We start from the raw sequence: 17597 nt of genomic DNA, 5'->3' as shown, positions 1-17597 counted from the left end.
AATCAGAGATATGTTCAGTTCTAAATCATGCACCCACTATTTTAGCTGATAAAATTCTCGAACTGGTAATGTTAATACCACTGACCTCCCCAGCACAGATCTGACGTTCCAAATGCTCCTCCTCACTTAGAATTTTCACCATACAGCCGTACTGCAAATAATCGTCCTTGCTATTTCTTTGTCAGGTTTCTGGTTACACTTTTATTACGGTAGACCCTATCCTTTCTCCAGAGGCTCTCTTCTGGAAAGAGATCTTGTGCATAACTAAATTAAAACTTTGCTTCCCTAAGCAGTCTCTCCAGCTACACATTTCTATTCAAATCAACAGATAGCATCTGTTTAAGTGGTCATAAGAATTGTTCCAAAGAGATGAATCACCTAACCTAAAACTTGCCTGACTATGATTAATACTAGGTACAAGAAACCTCACAGTGGACACCCATGGAATAGCCTACTTATCAGAGAAGTTTCTTCCTAATCCCCTTTGGTTAGCACTTTATTTGTTCCCTGTTGTATAATGGTTTTTCAATTCTTTACAAAGGCTTTACAAAGCTTTCATTTAACCTAACATAATGTACTGTAAATGAATAATCCCTTTTCTTTCCTGATCCTGTTAATCTTTTGGCCTCAGTTACATCTCACAGCAGTGAGATGCAAGTGTTAATTATGCAAGAAGTATAAGATCTGTATTTTGATTTCCATCTGTCCAATACAAGTCCAGCACAAGACACAGATAACTGAGTGCTTTCCTATCACCATGGGAACATGATTGCCAGGAACATACCAAGAACAACATCTTATATTGACTCCCAGAAGCCCCAGTCAAGTACCTTCTACCCATTAGAGCCTCCTTTATCTCCTTTGTTGATTCATATTTTTCACAAACTCCTGATTATTCTCACTGTATCTCAGTCTTCCTCAGGACTGTAGAAACATTGTCTAACTCATGTAACATCTCACCCTTGTTAGCATTATGTATGTCAATTATCTCATCTACATAATTTATATGGATGTAGAAGCAGTTGAAACATTTTATTAATCTGATAGTAAAAACAACCGAAGTTGACAAAGTTGTAGGCTGACCCCCTTTTTCCCTGGCCATACCTCCCATGGGGTCATACCAGCACTCAACTGACCCCACAGCTGGTAAGATTAGCAAACTCAGAGAACTGGGCAGCAGACAAGTAACCCTTCTGAAAAACAATTTCGGCAGCTCAGCTCCCCAGCCTGGATGACTACAGAGTCAGAAATGCGCAATGGAGGAAATGCCACCAAGACTGGGACTGAACAGAATCAATCTAGTTTGGTTTAAGCTGTTTAAACCACAGCCTCAAAATACATTTAGATTTTATAATCAATCCAATCTAATGACTGTCCACCACTGAAATAGAAAGGCCTCATTTTCTTTCCTTCCCCCAGTCACAACAAGATGGCTCTACCTCTTCCCTCACACTGGCCCTGGTGCTCACCTAACCAGACGGAGAGACAATTGGACTTGGCAATCCAAAAGAAAATTAATTTGATAAAAAGCTAACAGAAAATTATTTTTCTTTCAAGTTAAATCAGCTATGTGTGGAAGTCAAAGACTTAAAACAGACACAAGGACAGAGGCTGAATCACGAAGGAGTGGGAGAGAAAGGGGAAATGGTCTGTACTTCAGTGGCGTGAAACTTAAAAAGGTTTGTCATATAACTTCAGCATGAGGGTGAAGAGACAGGGTACAGCAATGTGACGGCTTACCACTGTTAAAAGGAGGCAACACTCCCCACTTGGATTTCCCACCATTACTGGCTATGTTGTGCTGGCTTTCTCACTAGTGAGCCCCTTCCAGAAGGGTATATAACTTGCCAGAATGGTAGAAGACTTTCCAAGGGAAGAGGAGTACAGGTAATATGATGAGGCTGAAGGTAAGGAGTAAGGGTAGTCCCATTTCAGCTTCAGAGAGCTGTTATGTCAGCTTAGCTATGCTTGGAATCATAACTTAAGTATATACACTTCTCTTTCAGAAACAGCAGTGTATGCTTATACTGTTAAAGTGCCTAAAAAATAATGTCATAATCATATATACGTATGTAGGAATCACTCGAGTCACCATCACTGCTATTGGTAGCCAATTGCTACCTTCTCCACTACATTAGTGATTGTACACTATAACATTAGCTTTCCTCTTAAATAAAGCATTGGACTGTGACCACCCAAAAGTCTTACACTGCAAAACACACTTGCACTCTTATGTTTTCAGCTTCCTTCAAATACAAGACAACGTGCAAAATCCAATGCATCAAACAACGTCAAGAGAAAGCCACAAAAGACATTGCCACAATATCAAGACATGTTTTATCAGTACTGACACAAGACAGCTGAAGCAATGCTCATCTCTTAGAATTACTAGTTAGGTTTTATTGATCAACAGCTGATAGATAAGCATGTTAAAAAGTAGTTGATATACTGCTCTGACTGCAAAATAACACAAGGCTGAGTTCTATCAACTCTCTTACCAGCAATGGAGAATGAAAAGACATTCATAAACTTTTCATTTTTTCTATGATGGTTCTACTACCTACCATTGCAGTAAAGAACAAGATAGAGCCCACCATACTATAAACACGTTTATTTTGGGTTGAACTAGAATCTGATATGTGTAATATTCTAACAGAGGAAGTTCATAGAAAAAAAGCTAGCACAGTACTGCTCAACTTCAGAGTTTTCCTTAAGCTCTCAATCTATTTACATACTATCTACTTTCTCAGAACAAAAGCTTCCAAGAAAATGTGGTGGATAAATACTATTTTCACACTTTGGTAAAACGCTGTCCAAAACTTTTTTCCCCTTGAAATGACACAAGACAGAAATGTTATTAAAACACAGGCAGTAGCAATGTAATTCAATGGGCAACAAAACTAGCAAAGGTTCTTTTCGAAGTATTTGTATCTTGCAGTTGTCGTATTTTGGGTTTTTTTTCAAACTGGATTATAATTAAAGCAAGAGTTTGTCCCTTTTGATATATCAGAGACTCCACCTACAAAAAAGCTGTTGTGCATGTCCTAATTTCCAGAAAAGCTTAAAATCTGCATCATCTCAAAACAAGAATCCATGTAGCAGAGAAGCTATCTTTTTGGCAAGCATTTCTTTTGGCAACTATGTCTTCTGAATCTAATTCTATGCCCCTGCACTTGTTTCCACCCCTGTTCTACTCCCTCAGTTCTACCAGTATGATCATTTGTACAGTCTCCCAAGAACAGGATTAAAGAATTGATAGAGGTTAAAAGTAACTGTACAGTTCACCATACAAAAGACTTGTCTACCTTAAGGGCATATTATATATATACACACACACACGATAGATTAAGGATGAGCTTCTCTGATTTACTGAACTTCTGCAATAAGTGTGTTTATAAAGGTCTCTTCTCTGCATTAATTTTCCAATAATTGATGAGTCTTATATTCTTACTTAATTCTTTCCTTCCTTGAGAATGGTAGCAGAATTTCTTCTACTTGACCATCTACTGGGGAATGCTAAGAATCTAGTCTCCTTGAGACTTCCATGCCCCTGACAAATGTGACCAACTGGACAGCGGATGGAAAAAAATTATAAGAGATGAGATTAACAGTCAGCATCATCAAATAATCTCAACGTTCTTTGGAAACCAGGCTTAAACATCCCCCTGCCCAAAAAATCCTGCCAACCTATGAGGTTTAATAAAGTTCATAGGCTTTTAGTATAAAATCTAAATTAGAGATTGTAAACAGGTTAACAAACAACAAAAATATATTCCCAAAGAAAGAAAATATGACCTTTTGTCAGTATATCATCTTTTTCCCTGCCACCTAGAAACTATGTAAAGGCATATTTGCCCTCCTCTTAAATATCTCTTTCTCTTCTCTCCCATTCTATAATACACTGTGTGTTTATTTCATAGCCTCTAACCCTCAACTTGAGGGACAGGCCATTCTCTTAGATCTATCTTATTAGCTTCACAAATGCACGGTACACCAAGGTCAAGGTATAAGGAAAAAATTCCTAGGGCTCAAAGCAGGTACAAAGAATGGAAATGCTTGAAATAAGGGCTGAAACAGTACATGCTCTAGGAGGGCATACCTCAAAGAACCAGACTCACACAAAGGCAAAAAGAAAATGTTGCGCTCTAATTTAATCAAAATCCACTGGACACAACAGCTGACTCCGCAGCCCTGGTGACCTGAAGAGTAATTTTTAGTTATACAGAAATACTAATTTTCAAGTTCCAACTTCCATTCCTCCCTACTTCCCCATCTTGCCCATGAAGAGGAGGAAATTTACCACCAGCAGCATTTTTACAGGTTCCTCCTCAAGAAATTCTCTCAAATGGAGTAAGACAGTTCCCTTCCTTTATTTGGAGCAACACACCTTTTTAAATAGCACATACTGAAATGCAAAAAAATTCATTTTAATTTTAAAGCAGTACTGGCACTTGGAACTTCTACGCACATCAGACAAGCTCAAAACACATGTGAAGAAATAATATTGGAAACTTCAGCTCACGTATTTCCACAAAATCTAGATTTCGGTACAGTTTACATAAATTTAGCAAGAGTGGAGTAGGCAAAGCTGTCCCAGTAATGCTTTAAGTATCTGCTGCACAACAGTTCAGTTGTGTTCAATTTTCACCTGAAAAAATACAGTTGCTACCTGTGAAGGCAGACAATACATTACACTGTATATTTTATGCACCAGCAAAAGTTAAGAAATGTTTCTGTTACTTTAATAGCATTTTGCCCATTTGTATACAGTATACTTTTAACTTGTCTTTAGTCGTGATCTCCCTATGAACAGAAAGAGAGCATAAAAGTGATGCTACTTTTTTGTTTAATACCTAAATAGGTTCTGACTACCTGCAAGTACTTTACTCTGCCACTGACTAGTAAAACTGTTGAGCAGCAGAGGCATGTCAGTAGCTTACTGTAGGCAAAGCAACAGAATCACAGAATCATAAAACTGTTTAGGTTGGAAAAGACCTTTAAGATCATCAAGTCCAACCGTTAACACATTTGCTTTGTATTTGGAAAATTGTTTGCCATTACATGAGTTTATTTTTATATTATGAAGAACTTCAGTTTTACGGGTATGAATGGCATAAATCACTATCCCAGCCCAGAAAACCTCAATTTCTTAAAAATTAAACAAACAAAAAAAAGTGAACATTTAAAGCTCTCCCCTTATTAATTACAGAAAATTTCAACAGAAAACAATAAGATAACTCGGCTAGCGCAGAATACAACCAAATATGCACATTCTCTCCATGAAACACAAGATAACTAAGCTCTGCAGTCTTCAGTAGATTAATTATTTCTCTACCCTTGCCCTGTGCAAACTCCAGCTTGCTTTGAAGCAAAGACCTTTATGGTTCAAGTCCCAGGAGATGCTGAGAAGGTGTTCTCAGTGGAGCAAACTTTTCCAGAGAAATCACATTCTGATTTGAGATAATTCATTTCTTTTGGCCTTTGGGGGAACACTGCAAGTGCCATGTATTTGTTCAAGTCTTTACCTAGCAAGAGCAGAATCCCTTCTAGGCTCTGTCAGGTTCATGCTGATCTCACAACATCTGACTGTGTACAGCCACATTGTTCACATATTTTTAATTTTGTACAGCAAGTAATTTTAACCCAATCTTTTAAAGAACACTGTTTTCCAGTCGTTTAAAACAGGAATTTAAGAGAAACCTTCAAGTAATACTGAGTCAATTATACAGAGTTAAAATATAACATGTTGAACAACAAAGAAACAGTTGATTAGTATTAAACAAGAACATAAAACTAGAAAGTTAAGGTGAGGTAAAGCTTAAAAGACGAGAGTGAAATGCTGTGTAGGCACGTGAACCACTTCTAATATTGACAATAAGATCACAAAAGACATTAACAAATAGGAAAGGCATCCCAAGTGGCACAAAAACAATTTTTACACATTTGAAATATGAAATCTTATTATTCAGGAAAAAGTAAAAAAGAGTAAAAACAAACAAAAAAAGGCTGCAGAGGAAGAGGAAGAAATTCATTTAAGAGCAACCCTTCTATTTTGAACAGCCACAAACATTTCAAGCACCTACATCATAACTGCTCATACAATTAATTCAGCGTAGCAGTCAGAAACAGCAATACTGAGACAGCCACAGTTCAGCAGTCTACACTTTGCTGTAAGGAAATTTTTCCTGAAGACAGATGCCACCCGGAGGAACAAAACCAGAAAAACAATCGGCTGCCTGACCAGAGGCAAGGCAAGGAGAGATTAGAACTGCAAGTCTCTCTCTCTCCTCCCGAGACTCCCAGCCTGCGTTTGCAGAACAAACCCGCACAGCCAACAGCGGCAGCAATTTTCCAAAGGAAGACAAAGCAAGCCGCACTCTGGCTACGAGACTAGCAAAAGAAAAAGCAGACTGGCCTCTCAGAAAGGGCTGCAAGAAGAAAGCATACGTGTTTCTCCTAACAGCAAGCACAACCGTGAATGCTACTTTTCATTTGCCTAGGATCATGCCAGCGTTCAGTGCGTGCTGGTAAGCCAGAAGACGGGGGTTTTTGCTCACTAACTGTAATTATTTTGAGTGGATTGTCAGCAGTGATTCTCTGTTTAGGAAACCTGTGTTCTCTCAGCTGAGAAAATTATGCCTTCTGGGGAAAAGAACTGTTTGGACCATGCCCACAACTCCCATGGAGAGCTGAGCATTTAGACTTTACAGCTGATAAGCAGCCACAAACATGACAGCTTCATTTCCTTTCTACTTTCTTAAACCGTATGTTAATGCACATCGGGAAATGTAGATCTAACTGGAATGGTAATTAGTTCTGTTAATTAAGCTCTCCAAGTATGGACATGGAAGATATCCATGAGACTTTAATGCAAAATTGCATACTGCAGGACTACTCTCTTCCAATGTGGGTACTATGCCCAGAAACAGAATCCAGGATCACAGTGCTTAATCCTAAACAGTGAATTCCACGCAGCAGCTCCAAAGTGCAAAAGCCATCTATACAAGTCTCTAGATCACACCAAAATACCTATAGTTACTTCAACACAACATTACACTATACGTTCATACAAATATGTAAGTAATTTAGAAAAAATTTGGGAGGAGGATGTTCCCTAAATGTAAACCACAGAGAACAGATAAGTGTAGACACCTTACATCTCTCTAGGTAAACAGCTTAGGGCTACGTTTTAAGAAGTGCTCCGGATCTAAAACCTTCTCCTGAGAACGGATCTTCCTGAATTCTAACACTACACACACACATACAAAAATCAACGCAATAGACTCCTGGTCTGAAAATGAAATATAGGCAGGGAGATACATACAGAAGGAAATATCCAACTTAAAGGAGTTTAGAATATGGCAGTAGTCCCATCCTATCTGGAAAGACTATTGTGTCATGGTAAGCAGATAAAGGAAGAGATCTAATCAGAATATAGGCTTTGTGGCTTTCTTTGCTACTATTGTTGCTTTTAGCAAGAAATTCTAATTGAAGGGTTAATACTCCTAGAAGATGAAAATCCTGATCTATCAAGAAAGAAGAAACCTATAATGCTCACTGTATTAACTTTGGGCATAGGAGACCTGGTTTCAGACTTCCCCATTTCTAACATATGGGGAAGTCATGAGAAAATCCACAAGAGATAATTAGGCACCAATTTGACCCTGATGGTACCTTTAACAAGGTAATTCCACAACAAGAGAGAAGTACCATATCCAAATATCGTTATAGACTTGCCCTTAGTGCCTCAGTTTACTATCTGTAAAAATCCTTCCTGCCTCACAGGATATTGTGAGGAAAGATCATGAGGCTCCAGCTAGAAATAGTTCTTAACGCAAGACAAGTCTTTAAAAATCTCTACATTCAGATGTGCAGCACGAAAAAACTGGAAGGGTAGTGAAACCAAATAGGTTGTAATGAGTAAGAATAACCTAGACTGTGTCACTGAGAATTGATAAGGAAAATAAACATCAAAGATGAAGAATTAGAGCTGGTAGAGTTTTTTGGTATAGCAAGGGTTTTTGTTTTTGTTGTTGTTTGGGGTTTTTTTTGTTCTGGTTTGTGGATTAGGTTGGGGTGAGGTTTTTTTTGGAAGAAACAACAACTATATGTTTCTCTTTAAAACAAAGTATGCAATCTTCAGAATAGCTCCCTGGATTTGACACCAACAATCTGAATCAGGATGGCTGACTGTGCATTGCTGTAATTTTTAGAGACCACTCAAGACCTGAAAAACATGGCCAAGTACTGTTGAGATCAGATAGTCAAGTGACTAGAGACAAAAGAACCCAAACTGACAAGAATAAATCAAGACTAATTTTATCAATTACATCCAAAAGCTCCAGAACTGGTTGCCACTGTCTCTATCTCAAACAATAAAAAGGGGGGGAGGGGAGCAGGGGGATGAAAAGAAGGAAGAGACGTTATAATTCAACAGCTTGACCAAGGTCACACAGGGGGAAAAAACCCAAACCAAACACACCAAAAAAACCACAACAAAGCTGGGGGCAGAAGCCAGCACTCCCAGGTCCAGTCAAGGTGATGAACCTGTCTTCATATTCCTGATCACTCTAGAAACAGAAACACATGGAAAACACAGTGATTCTTTTGTTCTAATCCAGGGGATGGTATGCAAAAAAAGCCAAGTCTCCAGCACCACAAGTTATAGCGTGTCAATAACCTGTGTTAAATAGCTGTATGCCTGTAGCTGAACAAAATAATTCAGATTAGCTTTGTCCTTAACAAAAGCAGATTACAGTCAAAAAGGTGTTGACCGTTCTTACACACGGACAGTTACTGTATGCCCTTCAGAGTAAGTGGTTACCATAAGGTAATTTGTTTGTATGTGAAGTCCTGTCTTCTCTTTTCTAAAGCCCAGTCAGGATAGACCACACTGTCATGGCAAAACAGACAGGTAGTCCTTTCCTAAACCACTATAGCCTGAAAAATTCACCCACTAAATAGGATTCTCTACTGAATGTGGTTGAACAGATTTTGCTACACCAATTTCTAATTAACATTTTGTTTTGCCCTTAGAAAGGAAAACATCAAGTGTCAGTACACAAAACCTCCTCTTCACAAGCCTGATAAGAGATTGATTTAACACACAGCAGAATGGTAATAAACTTTGAAAGTTTTACTCAGTGTTCAAAATCCAACATGCAACACAATCTTTTCACAAAAGTTTCCAGTTTATGCTGCTGCCTGAAAAAAATGCTAAATACAAGAAACAAGGAAGTTAAACATAGAAAGAATAATCTTCATATTATAACCTAAAGCAAGCTAGTGAAAGAGAGCCCATTCCACTGGCAGAGAACTCAAAATGCTAGCTACTGTTCAAAGTGCATGGAGACTTGCTTATTGTTGCCTGCAAACCAAAGACTAAAAAAGCAGAAAATTGTATTTGTTTTAACTCAATAAATTTTACATTTTGTGTGATGAGGATGAGAGTAGTTATGCAGCTTCAAAGCTCTACTAGGAATCTAATAAGAAATATTAGCCCTTTGGGAAGGAGGAGATGATGTAATGGACCACTTACCCTGGACCAACCCCGTGAGAATCTCAATGACTAGCATAACCAACCTAGCATTTCAGAGCTCTGATAAGCAAGCCTTTCCTGAATAAGAGTTCAAAAAGACGACAAAACTGAGAAACTTCTGGCAGTGTCAGTGCAAAATAAATTAATTCCATTTTCACACTACAGGAGAAAGTTTTAGATATAGAAAACCCTTTTAATCAAAGTAGTAAATATTCAATTTGTAGGGCTCAGTCGCATATGGTGGCTTAGCACTCGTACTAAGGAGCATTCAGGATATCACAGACATATAAGAATGCTGAGATTGTGAAAATGTAGTGGCAAAGTGACAATATTCACAAGACCTGTGCTCAAATTAAAAAAACCAAAAACCTCTTTTAAAAGTCTCTTCCAGGGAGTCACAGGAGTTTAGGTCAAAAAACTGGCATGGAGGCTAGAGAGGCATTTGGTGACAGCATAGCCACCTGCTGACAGCACCCTGTGACCTCACCATGGGCTCAGGAATGGGAGCTGCTATTTGAACAGTTGACCCTTTCCCTCCTCCGTCTCTACAATTCTCAATGAACTTGAGGGACTGTGTTGTCATGAGGAGGGCAAGATCATCTTGCTGCTCTAACTGAACAGGATTCTTCTTTTCTTGTAGTATACGTTTCAGCCATACCAGCTCCGAGGTGAATGATAACAGAGCTGGCAGAAGTACAAATTTGAAGGCAGGAAGAATAGGATCTCTCATGCAGCAGTCTTGGAGTGTAGTGTTAAGACTCATAAAGCCATCTAAATTTTTATCTGGAAACCCGCAGTTCCACTAGTCCCATGCCCACAACCCTTCACAAGAGCAGATGTAGGTGTATTTCAGCTGGTTTAAAGATTCATATCTCTGCATGTCACATTCAGTGCTTTTTGAAGCTATGGCATTGATCTCAACTGATATATGTTTTTGCAAGTGCCAACATGGTGGTGCAAGATCATTCTGAAGACATCACCACCTCTTAAAAATGTTCACCTTATTTCAAGAGTAGCAATTTAAGTGTTTCCCATTGTGGGGCTCCGCCTCAAGGCACTAGGTACTATTGCTGAAAATTTGCAGTTCCTATGTAAGTAAGGAACAAAGTTTCAAGGAATTAAAACTAAGCCTCTTGCTAATGTGTTCTTTCATGACTTATTTCAAGAAGTCCTCAACAGAAGCTGCCAAGTCTTTACTTCTACTATATCACTGGTCTTTATACAGAAATTACCAAATAAAACTCAAAATTCAGGCCCTAAGTCTGTTTTGTGCAGCCATACGATTGAAAATTCACAGTGGTCTCTTCTGGGTGTACATTATGTGTTCTTAAAGAAAAAAGGAAGAATATAATCTGATGGAATTTAAAAAAACAAGTTATCAACAAGATGTTCCTGGGAAAATCATTCTTCTATTAGTGTTGGAAGGAACACTCAGAAGCTGCCACTCACTGGTTATTGTTTTGGTAAAGTGTATTTATATATAAGTTCCTTTTCATCTTTATAGAAATTCCAAGCAGTATTAAAATCATATTACTAAATTGCATGGTACAGCCCCACCTACCTCAGAAACTCTTCCTCTTATTCTACCCAACATGGAGCCTTTTAGTCCAGTGGTTCAGAGAGTTGTCGGTGGTATGTGCATTACACTCAGTATACAGCACAATTCCCAACAAAAGCATCTCCATGCTAGTGATTCGTAGTTAACACTAATCAACAGTTGCTGTAGCTAAACCATGGATGTGGCAGCTGCATCTCCTCACCCACTGTTCTACTTCCAGCAGCTGCTGCAACCATCCTGGCACAGTCGAGACCTACATTCGCTGCTCAGGACCAGGGTGAAGATCTGCTCCCAGTGTCAGCTGAAGATCACTCTGATCAGTGAACAGAACATCCCCGCAGGCAGATGGGGAGGCAGGGTTTGGCTCAGATTTGTGAGGCTGGGGAAGATTACTACAGGTACAGTTCCATGATGGAGTAAGAGGACATAGGTTAAATGACAACAGGAGAGGCTACATGACAAATGGTGCATGGTAAGGGGGAGGGGGAAGACAGAACAAAGGTTCATCTTCCATACTTAGGCAGCTGTAGCCACTGCCATTAATCACAGCATCCACATCTACCACAAGTAGATGTATTACTGCTACCTATGCAGTATTCTACCAGAACACCTGAAGTTACACATTCCATTTTAAACAATCCATTCTTGCATAAAATATGGATCAAAATAAGCCAATTACATACTGGAAGTTCATTAAATGCCAGCATCACCTCCCTCCCCACACAGCAGGAAGCTAAGTAGGCCAATTACAAGTGGATGGGGAAGTGAATTTAATTCCTTTGCAGGGAAAGGGGTGTGTAAAACCTTGCTCACATACAGAGTGAAGAAAAATTTGACTGATTACAATCAATAACATTTATTGTAAAATTTCTTATGCAACATGATCAACGGGGGGAAAAAAAAAAAGAAAAAATCAAACTTGCCATGAAAAGTCAGATTTCAAGGTGGATTTTCCTTGTCTTGTAATCTACAAAATAGACTGATAAGAGTCGTTGTTATTTCTTTAAGTAGCCTTGTTGACATTTTCTCTGGAATTACTATGTTCATAACAGCATATGCTCATAAAAGGATATACTCCAGGAGGTAAGGTGGTAGCATTAAGAAGCAGTGCCAAAAATAAAAATAGTGGGGCATTTTCTGTTAATCATTACATATTTAACTGTGTTACACAAGCTAATAAAAATACTTCATGTCAGTGAAAATGCAGAACTAGAAGATGAAAGCAAGCACAAATACCAAACCAAATAAATATCCTTGAAAATAATTTATTTGGAGAGAAACAGAAGTTGGGAGAACATAAATTCCAAATTCCAAGAAATACTTGTATGCTTTACAATTTCCAGACAACTTAGGCATGAATTATGCTATCCCACATCAGTTATTTTCATCTTTCAAGACTCTGCCATAAAAATCAACTCCCCAAAAGATGTCTTTTAAATGACAAAATTTGGTAATAGTTTAAGTACTAAAAAGTTTAGTTGCAATTTTAGGTTTAAGATAGCGTTCTACACTGGTTTCAGGTTTTTATATGCATGCATACATTTCAGTGCTATTTTTAAACTTCCATTCAGTAAGAAGAGCCTGACTGATGTCTCTTTAAGAGGTGCGCACTACAAAGTTCACATTTTAAACCTATCTAGGTCTGAACTTTAGCTGGTACTTTTCAGCAGAACTCTGGAACAGATAGCTGTCCAAAACAAAGGAAAATAAACAATCAAGAAGGTTTAAGAGACGATTTCTATAGCTGTAAAGTCTTGTGGCATGCATTTCCTCATAAGTCTGATTTAGCCCTATTTCCTTGTTTGTTTTTGAAACAAACAGGAAGAAATCATGAACTTCCCTTAGATATGTAAGTGTCGCTGGGGCAACATGTTGAAAAGAAAAGAAAACATCTGTATTTCCTTCCCATTCTCTTCCATCTGAAATAAATTCTTTGGCTGCAGTTTGTCTTCTTTTCTGGAAGCATTTACACAGTATCTAATGCTATCCACCACCATGACTACCCCTGGGGCTTTTATGAGGGTGGGAACAATCAGTGTAAGAATTACTAGGGACATCAAAGAGACAAAACATTTATTGAAAAGGGAAGAGGAAGAGAGAGTGTGAGGTAACGAGGGTCCTACTGTATTTACCTTATGTGCCAAGCATGCGGACAGCAATAAAAACCATGTAGGGAGCAATTTTGGTCAGAGAAAGAACACGGCAGCCTAATGGGAGGCCTTTGTTCTTCAAAAGGGTCTCCTTTTCCCCTTTTGTGCTTCACTTAATTCATGGCATCTGAGCTGCTCTTGAACTTGACAGACAGAGAGAAGGAGGGGGGAGAGATGGAGAAAGGGGTAGACAGAGACACAAAGAAAGAAAAAAGAAAAAAGGACTTCAAAGAGTTTTCTTTTGAAAATTCAGTTGTGCTGTATGCATTGCTGAAGGTTTTAGATTCAAAAAAAGGGCAGAAAACATTTCATATAATTTCATCATGGGGATAAATTGTCCAATGCTCTTATTAAGAAAGCTAGAAGAAAGGAACAGAACAAAAATTTTAAAAAAACCCAAACCTATCTGAGCTAAGGAATATAAATAAAATAGAATTACTCCCCTGGGTGCTTTTTATTTATTTTCATGTTAAATCTTATTCTCAATGGATCCCAATACATTTATCAAAATCTTATCAAAAACATCTGGTTTCCAGTAGTCACCTGAAAGGCATACATTTTCTGTACAGCCCCATCAGAATTCCCAGCACAGTGATTCCTGCTCGGACAGCGGCACGAGAGCATCAGAACAGCCAGCGCCATCTGGGGGGCAAGCTCACAGATGAATACCAACCACATCTCTCAAGTGCAATGTAAGGCTGCTCTATGCAAACTGTTCAAAATCACCGTTTTCTGAAAAATTCTTTGTCATTACTTACAATAAGAATCAACATATATTAATTCTTCAAAAGACGGAGTGGCTTGAACCTGGTTATCTAAAGAAAAAACATCAGGGTGTATCTGAGACAGGCGTCCAAGTTCGGTCCCCTCCTCTTTGAATTGCTTCCGCATGCTCCAATAGCTCGCTGACGGCAGTTAATATTAGCTCTTGTAATATATTCGGCTTTTCACCCTCTTTAAATATCCATGCCATAGGCAATATTCATATGAAATAATTCATAACTGCAGACTGCACTTTTCTCAAGCATCTTTTTTTGTCCGCTAGACCACCTCCTCCCCTCAATATCGTGCATCAACTACTTACACATAATTTATATATTCCTTTGTGGATTTTTATCTATGATGTATATACTGAAAATGTTTGCCAATAGTATTCGTAATAAAACATGAGATTGCAAAATATAGAGATTTATGTGTCAATATCACAATAAATTATTAATAATTGTTTTAAGTTAATTCAAAATATCTTTAATGCATAAGGATCTTAAGTTGTCCCTTATCGACAATTAACCCGTCTCCTTCCTGATTTACATATTCTGACAACATAAGCGCCCACCTATAGCGCACTATTTCCAGAGTGCAGAAAGTAACAGTAAATCCATAATGTAACTTTCCTACTTAATAATGCTCTTTTCATTACTTGATTATTCTAATTTGAGAACAGATCTTTTTCTTCATCTGAAGAAAAAAGGTACCCAAAAATCAGAATTTTTAAATTAATTCCATAATTAAAACACTTTTCTTCCTTTTTCAAATAGGACTATAAAGTACATCCATTTTTAAGGATATGTATTTTAATGAGCCTGCACAAGGCTAATTTTATTTAAGTCCAAAGGCACAATTAGACTATGCAAATTATACAAAAATGCATACTTATAAACTGACAAGCAAATAAGCGTCCAGCAGTTGCCAGTCCAGCCATTGACACAGCAGAGTTTAGTTGTCATTATGCTTTATAAAGAGGTTTCTGTCTCACATTGGCAGCATATTTATAACCTATTATGCTACCTGTAAGGTAATCTGGGAAACACCATGAAATAAAATTGGTAGAAATGTTTCTTTATCACAAGCTTGTTTTCTATGATTAAGAACTGCGTTTTCTGAAGTAATTCTGTTTTGTTTGGGTTTTTTTTTTTAATTTGGGGGAATTCCACTAGAGAGATTTATAGAACCTGTACCTATTACATCAACTTTACAAGCTAGACTGAATGTATTTCAGGTTATAGATACTAAGCAGAAGCAAAAAAGATGGAAGCAAAGAGCTTACAGAGCAATTTAAGTTACTGAAGATAAAAATTCAATCTGTTTTGTGCACCATGAGTGTCTTTGAGTATTAATTAAATTTATAAAACACTTTGAATACTGACAGTGTTACAGCCATATAAAGCAGACAGCACTGGAATACTTCTGATGTACTAATTATAGAAACGTAAAATATTTGAGACCATTACTAACATAACTTTCGGTAAGAGTAGAGAAGTTGAATCCAAAGATTCTGCTGCCTTCTCTTGGAACTTTTTTGCCCCCACACTTGTTTCTTTGCAAGAGGAAGTTTACCTTTGCCACCCAAAAATCTCACACATACCTGAAGAGAACTGCGGTCACAAGTATCTGGTGATGCTGGACAGCATTTAAGCTCCTACAGCTGGCAAAGCAAATACATTAATGACTACAGAGAATTCTGGCTGTTTCTAAGAATTCTCATATATATTAAAAAATCCCAAAACCATACACAAACATGTTAAAATTACTTTTACTCTGCCAAAACCCAGAGTTTTGACCATCTTAAACATGCCATTCTGTGAACACTGGCTTGTCTGCTAAGTTTTCATATATTATGTTTGACCAAAGCTTTTCTTATGTTTGGGACATTTTTAAGGATGGATTTATTTATGTTAACTCTTCAATGCCTGCAACATGAGACCATCTTCCTGTCTTCTTCTCAGAGCATTCCTAGGATCCCTCTCCTGCCTCATTTTCATGGAACTTGCAGAAAAATTTCTAAATACACCTGTCTTTCTGTCAAATTGGTCGAAATCAACCAAAAGATGAAAAGTTAATCAGGGAACTGGAAACAAAGAGACACCACTACTTAAGAAACAAAGTTAAAAATTAATTCTTTCTTGCAATAAGAGATTCAATTTGTAGAAAACCTTTCTTCTGGCTTAAGCCTAATAGTTCCAACAACCAGCTTCTGACAATTCTCAGCCAAAAGAAAGATGAAAAACTAGCTTTATGCAGCAGAACATTTCGAGTATATGGATAGAAAATACCAAATACAAGACAACCAATACCTATCATGATGGTATTGACTGACCAAAGAGCCAAACCACTCCTTCAGTAGACTGGTCCTGAATCACTTTAACACATGCACACTGGAGAACAAGGTGTCAAGCACAGCTTCTGAAAAGACACTTCTAGAATGCAGCTATCACTTAATATTTGGGGCAACAAGCAGAGTATAGTCATATACCACACTTGAACCAGTCATCAAGAAATAGTTTATAAAGCAACTCAAAATATACTGCATTAATCCAGCATACAGATCACAAAAGAGAAGTCATTCATCATGACACTGACTGGAGGCAGCAGCTGTATTATTTTAAAGTTAAAAAGAAATCTCATCTTTTTATTGTGTTGGTGCAGCTTCCAGGCATATGCTCATTTAGCTTTCAGACAAGGAATATGTATATTGTATAAATAGCTTTCATAGTCTTCCTTCTCCTGTGATGTGCACAGCAACCACCTGTCTACTTAGAGGCTTTCTATTCTTGAAGTCACTATGTAGATTACGCGTTCTATCTTAAACTACTACTTCCCTTAATTGTGCATGTCCACTGGGAATACTTCAGAGAACGTCTCCAGAAATGTTGCCACGCTACCAAAAACAGGTAATTGCTCTGATTTTTTTGTTTTACTTTAAGATACATCAGATTTCAAGGCTATACTAGACCCATGGTAAGAAGTAAAAAACCCTAATAATCATCATAATCATCATCATCATAATCCCTCCACATTCTCATCCTCTTTTTACTGTTCTGATATTCTTTCCTAATCAAACCACAGCACCAAAAAGCTGAACGAGTATGAACTCTAGGCTTCCTACTGGTGTCTGCAGGAAAAGCAAAACTACAAAATCAAACCAGAACTGGAAGCAATCAGGCAAAACATTACTTCATTGCAAAGATACTTTATTAATATCAGATTGCTTCTTCAGAGAGAACCTCAAGCAGACCAGGAACAGCACCATTCTAAACTGAAGTAAATATGGGTTATTACAAAAGTTCTTGACTTTCCATCCTCTCCTGATATCTGTACACTCGACCTTACCACTGCACTTGCTTAGCAAGTGGCAGCAAGAATCAATCTAGCAGAAGCTTGGTGGTGGGCAGGTGGCAGCACAAATAAAAGGAATACTGGATGGGCATGGAAACATGAGATCCTCCCTGTTTGGCAGCAACCCACACTTGTGTCAGTTTAAAAAAAAAAAAAAAAATCACCACAGAACTAAGGGCATCATACTGGTGCCACAGTTGGCCAAAACAGATAAGCCAGGCTGTGAGTTAGCTGC

The 17597-nt window shown here is 37.9% G+C and overlaps 1 protein-coding gene across 1 annotated transcript in view; it reads right to left on the bottom strand.

The window, feature by feature from the left end:
• Positions 1-15673, bottom strand: part of POU2F1 (POU class 2 homeobox 1) — an 83710-nt gene extending 68037 nt beyond the window's left edge. The window contains exon 1 of the mRNA XM_050915702.1: positions 15612-15673. The gene's annotated coding sequence lies outside the window, so the exon portion shown is untranslated. The remainder of the gene's footprint in view (positions 1-15611) is intronic.
• Between the last annotated feature and the right edge of the window lie 1924 nt (positions 15674-17597).

The sequence above is a fragment of the Gymnogyps californianus genome, chromosome 1, assembly GCF_018139145.2.
Source record: "Gymnogyps californianus isolate 813 chromosome 1, ASM1813914v2, whole genome shotgun sequence".
Lineage (NCBI taxonomy): Eukaryota > Metazoa > Chordata > Aves > Accipitriformes > Cathartidae > Gymnogyps > Gymnogyps californianus.
The sequence above is the reverse complement of the archived record's forward strand: the minus strand, read 5'-3'. Positions and strand labels throughout refer to the sequence as shown.